Here is an 8809-nt window from a genome sequence, read left to right as displayed (position 1 = left end):
TGGACTGAGACAGAAGAGAGCAAACTAAGAAAATGGAAACAAAGCTCAACCCTTTGTGAGCTGCCCCCCTGCTCGCAGGAATGAGATCTTAGTGGAGGGCCAAGAGACCCTGGGGAGGGCGTGCCTGCCCCAAATACAATTTCCAGCTATCAGGCTGGTGAAAAGTGGGCCGCCATGCTGAAAACTTGCCCACACTGGGCCTCGTGCTCTTCTCATACAAAGCCAGGCCAGGAAGTCTGTTCTTAACGCTTCCAGGGAGGCGGGAGGCCTCCGAGCACAGGATACTCAACAAATACTTGTTAGCTTACTCCCTAATTTTAAACTCTCGTGCATTCATAGTGTTCAAGGAAATCTGGCAAAGGAAACCAAGTAACTATTTTTGTTTTCTCCTTGGGTTACATTTTATTCTGCACAATTCTGAGCCAATACATTTAGAATATATAATTACATGTGGGGCAGTTTTAGCAATGCTACAGAACTTCCTGCCTCTGGTATTTATGATCTGATGCAGAAGACATAAAATAAAAAAAAAGGGGGGGGGTTAATGAACGGCTCACAGTCCCAGACTTGTTACCCTCAATCCATAGGTGGTTTTTCTCTTTACCCATTTTCATGTCTCCTCCATCTCCTATGGGAGCAGGGGAGTGAGAGGCAGCATAGCAGGGTTGAGGACTCTTTCTCCTGAGCAGGGCCTCTGCACAATGCCTTTCCTCCGGGACTCTCCTTTAGGTCTGGTGAATTAAGGAGCAAGGAGAAACACTGTCAGGGTCAGACCAAGCCGAGAGCCTCTGGGATTGGCAGATCTGACCACACAGCTTAAGCAGCAGCAGCAGCAGCAGCAGCAACAGGTTAACCCACTGAGGAATGTCCATCGGACCCACTTTGTTTTGATACATTGTTCTCTGGGGGACCAAGAAAAAGATTTTTTGTTTTTCTGGGAAGCATGCCAGGTTTGCATTTGCCACAGTCCAAACTGCTTGTGCCTGTGGTTCTGGGGAGCAGACGCAAGTCTCTCCCCCCAGAAAAGTCTCCTGTCCCTACCCAAGCAGTGAGCAGATGGGTTGGGGTACAGGGAGGATCCACGAAACTGATGCCGTTAAAAGAAATAAAACCTTGCCTACAGCACTTAAGACTGCCCTACACGTAGCAGATACTCATGAAAACATCTCACATGACACGAAACCCAGGCTGAGCCTTCCCTTGCTGCCTCTGAGATGGTGAGATGCAGACCACGACTCGGCATGGTGTCCATGTGATGCTTCTTGGCCTCAAATGGACACAAATGCTCTGCCCGGACAGCTTCCTGGTAAGTGCTTTGCTGCAGTGCCCCTTGCCCCTGAGGAGCCCTGAGTGAGACAGAGAGAAGCAAACAGTGAACTCTCCTTTGCCTGCTTTGGCTCCAGGCCATTCAGGGCACCTCTCTCCTCCATCAGTGAGCCTCACCATCAGGGTACTTTGCTGGTTTTGGCAATAAAGGTTTGTAGCAACAGTGAGCCTGAACATGCTTGGCCTCGTCCTCTCTGCTTGTTCTCATTCATTCAGGAGACTCTGGACTAAACTGGGAGGGAAGGGAGAGAGGGGTGGTGAGGAGTGGCAGGATAAGTATTAAGGATTGACAATCTCCAAATTCAGAGAAAGGCTATCTATAATGGGAAGTTAAGTTGGATAACTTTTCTGAGGGACAATATTATTATATATGATCATCAACCTTTTAAAAAGTTAATATCCGGAATCCAAGGACCAATTCTTAAGGGAGGGGGGAAATCATATTTGGAGCAAAGATTTAGATATAAGAAAGGTTATAGCAACATTATCTATAATACTAAAAAGCAAAAGACCACAACTTAAATATCAAGGGGTTAAATTATCTAGTGCATTCAGATGATGAAATATTTTACAGTCATTATGTATCGGGTTTTCACTACTACTAGCATGGGAAAATGCTCTATTGTAATCCCTGTCTTTTAAAAACAAGTGAAATGTACTATATGTCCTCATTTCTAAGATACTGACAACTGAAAGAGGCATGGAAGCTTTTAGGAAGAAATAATAATAGCACATCAAGCATATATCAATTGTAAAATATATGCCAAATTGAGAAATAAAGGCCTTAGAATAGAACAAATATAGTATATCTCTTTGATTACTACTGATTTTTATTTTATCCCCCAAGCCTTTGAAGGTAAACATAATTGGGGTGGTGGAATACCTGGACCTGTGTCTAATGTTTTCTGCCATGTGAAGGAAAATACCACTGTAGCTTCTCCTTGCCCCCGACTTCCTCCACCTGGGGAGGCTGGAGGAGTTACTAGAATGGTGGTTTAGAAACGACACTGGACTTGTCCAGCCCTTCTTCCAGGGAGCCCCCTACCAGTCGAGATTGTGGGAGGAGGACTGCCCAAGCTCGTGGGAGGAAGACTGGGGGGGTTGTCTGTGGGGTTTGCACCAGTTCTAGGATTCAGCATTAGGAAGCTCACTTGACAGCAGATATAAGCCCCATTCCCCAACATCAACTTTATCATGAACTGTTCATCTTTGGTTTGCCAAGTGCCTACTTTTTTTCTCAGTTCAAAAACTTAGCATGGAAGAGGGGTGCTATATTGGATCCTCTCAAAACCTCCAATACATAGGTTGAAATTTACAGTCAGAAAAAAAGTAGTTGCACAAAGAATAAATCTAGTCAAGCAGAGCCAAGCCCCCTGGGGAACTGTGGGGAGGGGAGGGAGAACCCAGACTGTCAGGAAGGGCCTCTCTGGAGACTAGAGAATAAGCAGGACCTAGGTCAGAGATGCCCCCTCTCCTTTCTCTGTTTTCAGCATCTCAGTTACAAGATGCCACTGAGAGAAAAATCTGCTTTTCCTCTCCTTGCAGCCTCTCTTGGTTGCTAAGCAGATCCCCTGGGTAACTATGTGGGCATAAAACCTTTGCAGAACTGCCAGGAATCTGCTTCACCCAATTGTCAAAATGAAATCATTCCTCTAACCTGTCATTACTTGGCACAAAACTTCCATTATTGAATAGTATGGCCCAGAATGTTATCCTCACCTACCTGTGAGCATAAAAGTGAGTTTTGCCTATTTTACCCCCAAGAGAGTGGGAGGGGAGGAAGGGGACTTTGGGAATCTCTCAAGCTGATACTTTTGTGAGTTGATATTTGGGAAGAAGCACATGGAACAACTAACAGCATCCTCTGCCCTTGTGAAAATGACGTTTCAGGCAAGTAGGCTGTCCTTTGACTCAGAAATTACCCCCTCTGATGCTAGATCTACTGAATTAGAAGCAGAATATCTAGGGGTGAAACCAAGAAATTTCTGCATTTTTAAAGAAATTCCTTAGGTGATCCTTATTATACACTATATACTTTAAAGTTAAAAAACCACTGATTTTGCTAACATAGATATGTATGCAAATAAATTCCATAACATAGTACAGGTGCTATGATACAGATGTCCAAGGAGTGAGACATCTGTGGGAGGGATGGTCAATTTTAACTGGAAGTGCAAGGAAAGAGTTGCTTTGAGCCTTGATCAATGACAAGATGTACTCTTGGGAGAGGAGGAAGGGGAGAAGGACATCCTAGGCAGGAGAGAACTGCCAGCAAACATACAGATATGTGAGGTTGGCCTGATGAGCTAAAAAAAAAAAAAAAAAAAAAAAAGGAAAGATCACTAAACCTTAAGTGTATGGTGTTGGGAAAAGAACCATAAATGAGGTGATGAGAGAAGACAGGACTTGGAGGTTAAAGAATTTCAAATCTAGGCTGTGGTCAATGAGTTACTACCAAGAGTATTGAGCAAGAGAATGATGTTCAGATTTGCATTTAAAAAAGGCCACTTTGAAGGCTGGTGCAGAAGTGGATTGGGGTGCTGGACAGGTAGGTTAATTGGTTAGAGCATTGTCCTGATAAACATAAATTGCAGGTTTAATCTCTGGTCAAGGCACATACAAGGATCAACCAATGAATACATAAATAAGTGAAACAACAACTCAATGTTTCTCTCTCTATGTGTGTCTCTCTCAAATAAACTTTTTAAAAATACTCACCTGAGGATATTTTTCTGTTGATTTTTTAGAGAGTAGGAGGAGAGACAGAGGGAGAAACAGTGATGTTAGAGAGACACATCAATTGGTTGCTGCCTGCACACACCCTGATCAGGGCCTGGACCAGGGAGGAACCTGCAACCGAGGCTTGTGCCCTGGATTGGAATCAAACCTGGGACCATTCTGTCTGCAGGCCAATTCTCTATCCACTGAGCCAAACCATCTAGGGCGCCAATAAACTTTTTAAAAAGAGATGGATTGGAATGGGACAAGACAGGAAGCAGAAAGACCAAATGAGACTGTTCTGGTAGCCCAAGCTAGGCTCAGGCTGGGTACAAAGGTGGTGGGATTGAAGAACCTTATCTTCTTTGGCCCTGATCTGTTCAGCTACAGGTGAACTTGTGGTACTAGCACTGAACTTGATAATACAACACTACTTAATTATCATACCTATTTACTTTAAAAAATCAAAATGTATAGAACTATAAGCTTAGGCTCCAAATATGATGATGATACACTTTTCTAAATACTTAAAAAAAAATTTAAATCTCATGAAATAAGCTATACCCCTTCAGCAAATCAATTAATCTGGTACTTCTCAAACAAGGATACAACGGTACTGTTATAAAAGCCACTAAAAAAAGGAGTTTACCATTTCTTTGACAATTGGGGTTATTATTTTTTACTAGTTAAATGCAAACATATTATACTGTGGCAAATCAATTTGGACTCTGATGGCTCATTCTTCTCAGCTATTTGCCTATCTGTAAAATGTGGGAGATGACTTCCATTACCTCTAAGATCTTTTCAATACTCCAAAATAAAATGATTTTTTTTCTCCTAACTAGTTAACAACCCCATATTTTCCCTTTAGATTTTAGAGAGAGGTCATTTTTCCTATTTCTGTAAGGTCACTCTCCTTAATTCATATTCCTGCTGTTGGCAGCTTTTCTCCAGGTGCTCTGACCTTTTAAGCAAAAGATAGGGCCTCTCACCCTCAGTTCTTGCTCAACCAGCAGTTTCTTTTGTCTCCCTCTATCTATCTTGTCTAGACTTTGTCACCGTCTTCATCCCTAATTTTAAAAAGGAAAAGTGGGGAGGCAATAAAGAGAGAGTAGGCTTTTCTTCAGCAAAGGGAAACTCCAATCCTCCATTTGACTTTTCCCTATTCTGCTGGTATGACATTTCCCTCCATCATTCTGAGAAGTCCTTCCTGAACTCTCTCATTTGGAGTATGAATTACTTTGCATTCAGTGACTTTTCAGCTTTTGATTTAACATTAACGACTTTGCCTGTCAGCTTCCCTTCCTTTCCAAATTTGTATAGGAGAGCTAAGAGTGTCCCCCACTTAAAGTCATAACATCACTTACAGTGGAATTTTTCTGAAACCTAAACAAAAATTGCACTGGTTTCATCAAGCAAGAGAGGCAGAGATATAAGCCTGATGTTGCTAAATGAGTTTATATCCTTCATTTTCCCAAATCTTTCACATTCTCTCTCTCTCTCTCTCTCTCTCTCTCTCTCTCTCTCTCTCTCTCTCTCTCTCTCTCTCTTTCTCTCTCTCTCTCTCTCTCTCTCTCTCTCTCTCTCTCTCTCTCTCTCTCTCTCTCTCACACACACACACACACACACACACAAACACACACACACCCTACTCTTCCAAATTGTATTTTTATGGATTGGTTTTGGGATTGGAAAATTCTGTCATGAATACAATACTGGTTTAAAACAGAAAGCAAAAGATAGGGACGGGTAAATTCACATCTCAATGGAAAAGAAACCATAGTGGGGTTTCTAGGGATCACTGCATGACAACTTTTAACTAAATTTTAAAAAAATGTAGAGTAAGAAATACAAAACCTCCAGTTTTCAGAAGTCTTATCCGGTTACTATGCCATAATCTGATTAGAGCAAACCTACCACAGTCTCTCAAAGATAGGTGAAAGGGCAAGCTCCATGAAAAAGGATCAAATTGTCAGGGTGAGAAGATTTTAGATTATATAGTTAGGGGGGAGGAATTTAAATTATACTTATAAAAGAATAATATCTGAGTTTTCTATTATGTTCCAGGAACATCATTGTGATCAGCATCATTAATCATAGGAAAATGCAAATTAAAATCACAGTGACATACCTCAGTACATCCACTAGAATAGCCAGTATGGAGCCTAGGCATCATTATTTATGGAATCTATGAGTCACATATTTCTTTAATAAACCTAGGTTCAATTACTGAGGCCAAAACTAGAGCAAATGAATTTGTATATTTAGGAAGAATGTGGGAAACCCAAGTGTCTGTATAGTAATGATAACGATACTAGTAGTGATAATGATAATAGCAATAGGGGAAGAAAGGTAACTATTGTGCCTACTCATGTGCCAATCATATATATTTCTCAGGCAAAGAAAGCGCATTAGAAATGGAAGCAATGAGGGGGAGGGGAACACCACTAAAATAATTATTATCAAGTTTCAGGATTAGAAGAAAACAAAAAAATCCAGGCAAAAGCTATATGGGGTTTTGATTAATGTTTGTAAAACTCTAAAATATGTTGCTAGGCTTCATATTAAAATGTTATTAGAAGAGTTTACTTTAAAACATAAAATAATTAAGAAACATAAAATACATATAAAGTTAAAAAAAATGTAATTATAATAGTGTGGTACTGGCATCAAGACAGACATATAGATCAATAGAACATAATAGAGAATTCACACATACATGGCCCATCGATTTTCAACAAAGATGCCAGGGCATTTTAATGAGGAAAGGGTAATATTTTCAACAAATGGTGCTGAAACTCCTGGTTAGTTCTACATGAAAAAAATGAATCTCAACTCTTACTTTACACCATATGCAAAAATTAACTTGGAATGGATTATAGACTTACATATAAGAACTCAAACTATAAAATATCTAGAAGAAAACATAGGAGATGATCTGAAACAAATTTTATTTTGAAAATATTAAATATTTCATGCAAACAAAGATTTGCAATTTATGTATAAAGTATAAAGAATAAATAACAATTGGCTGAAACCGGTTTGGCTCAGAGGTAGAGCGTCGGCCTGCGGACTGAGGGGTCCCGGGTTCGATTCTGGTCAAGGGCATGTGCCTTGGTTGCGGGCACATCCCCGGTGGGGGTGTGTAGGAGGCAGCTGGTCGATGTTTCTCTCTCATCGACATTTCTAGCTCTCTATCTCTCTCCCTTCCTCTCTGTAAAAAGTCAATAAAATATTTAATAAAAAAAAAGAATAAATAACAATTGGAGCCCCTATAAACTCCTTCTCAATCATATTCCCCTCTCTCTTCTCTAGATTTTATTGTTATCCTGATTTGTGTTTATCGTTATCTTAAATTTATATTTATCATTCCTTTGTTTTTCTTCATGGCATTACTAGATATGTATATATCTCTAAAAACATGGTATTTCATTTTGTTTTTTTTAATATTATGTAAATGACATCATTTCTGTAATATTCCTACCAAAATATAAAAATAAAAAAAAATAAGAAGAAGAACCTGAATCTAATCATAAAGAGACATCAAGGAAACCCAAATTTTGAGGCATAGTCTACAAAACAATCTGCCTATAATTTTCAAGAGGGTCAAGGTTATGAAAATAAACTAAGGAATTTTTCCAGATTGAGGAAGACTAAAGAGACATAACCAAATGCAAAGTGCAATTCAGAACTGTATACTTTTGCTATAAGGACATTATTGAGACAATTAATGAAACTTGAATGGGGGCCTGAGAATTAGATAATAGTAATTTAACAACAATTTCCTAATGTGGTGGTTGTACTGTAGTTACAGCAGAAGGATCTTGGATCACTCCCTGAGCTCCTCCTCGGCAGGAGACAGCAATGTTCCTGTTAGAGCCTGTCGCAGCATCTGGGTCCCGGAGCAAAAACAAGAGAAGACAGAGCCGCAGCCAACCCACAATGGACATACAGCAAGTGCAAGAAACAAACATTTGGTTTGTAAGCTATGGAACGGATGGGGTTTAGTTATTGAAGCACTAACCTGACTAAAGAAATAGGGAAATTTTTTCAACCAACTTTAAATGCAACCAACTAGCGCCAGCCTGCATTTCTGACATCAATAGCAGTAGAACTGGATCAAGAGGGTGGGTATCTTCTGTGAAATGAGAAGATGCTTTGACCTGACTAAGTCTTGGCCCCTCTCTGGGCAAGTGACTCTAGGCCCTCAGTCCAGCCAGGCCACAATCTAGATGGGTAATCGCTATCCCATCACCAGCACCACACCCAGGAGATGAGGACCTCCTATGAAAATGTCCTGCAGAGGGAAGGGTAGAAGGGGGGAGCACTTACGCATTTGCGGCAGAAGAGACATTGCAGAGCTTTGTGAAACAAGTGATCTTCCATAAATGGGGCTAGATCAACTTTTTTTCTATCAGGGAAAAAGTGCATTTGAACTCTACCTCATACCATACATACAAAATAATTTATATTACTTCATATATATAAATTATATGTGTGTATCTATACACCACATACATAAAACCTAAATGTGAGAGCTAATGTAAAACAATAAAACTTTTAAAAAGAAACATTCAAAAATATCTATAACTGTAGGGTAGGCAAAGCTTTGAGTATAAAAACAACCATTAAAAAATTCAATTTTACTAAATAAAAAATTTCTGTTTATCAAAAATACCGTTAAGAGAGTGAAAAATTAAGGTACAGATTAAGCAGCGATATTTGCAAAATATATATCCAACAAATGACTAAAATATTCAGAATA

Source organism: Pipistrellus kuhlii, unplaced genomic scaffold, assembly GCF_014108245.1.
Source record: "Pipistrellus kuhlii isolate mPipKuh1 unplaced genomic scaffold, mPipKuh1.p scaffold_m20_p_4, whole genome shotgun sequence".
NCBI lineage: Eukaryota > Metazoa > Chordata > Mammalia > Chiroptera > Vespertilionidae > Pipistrellus > Pipistrellus kuhlii.
Note: the sequence above shows the minus strand (reverse complement) of the source record.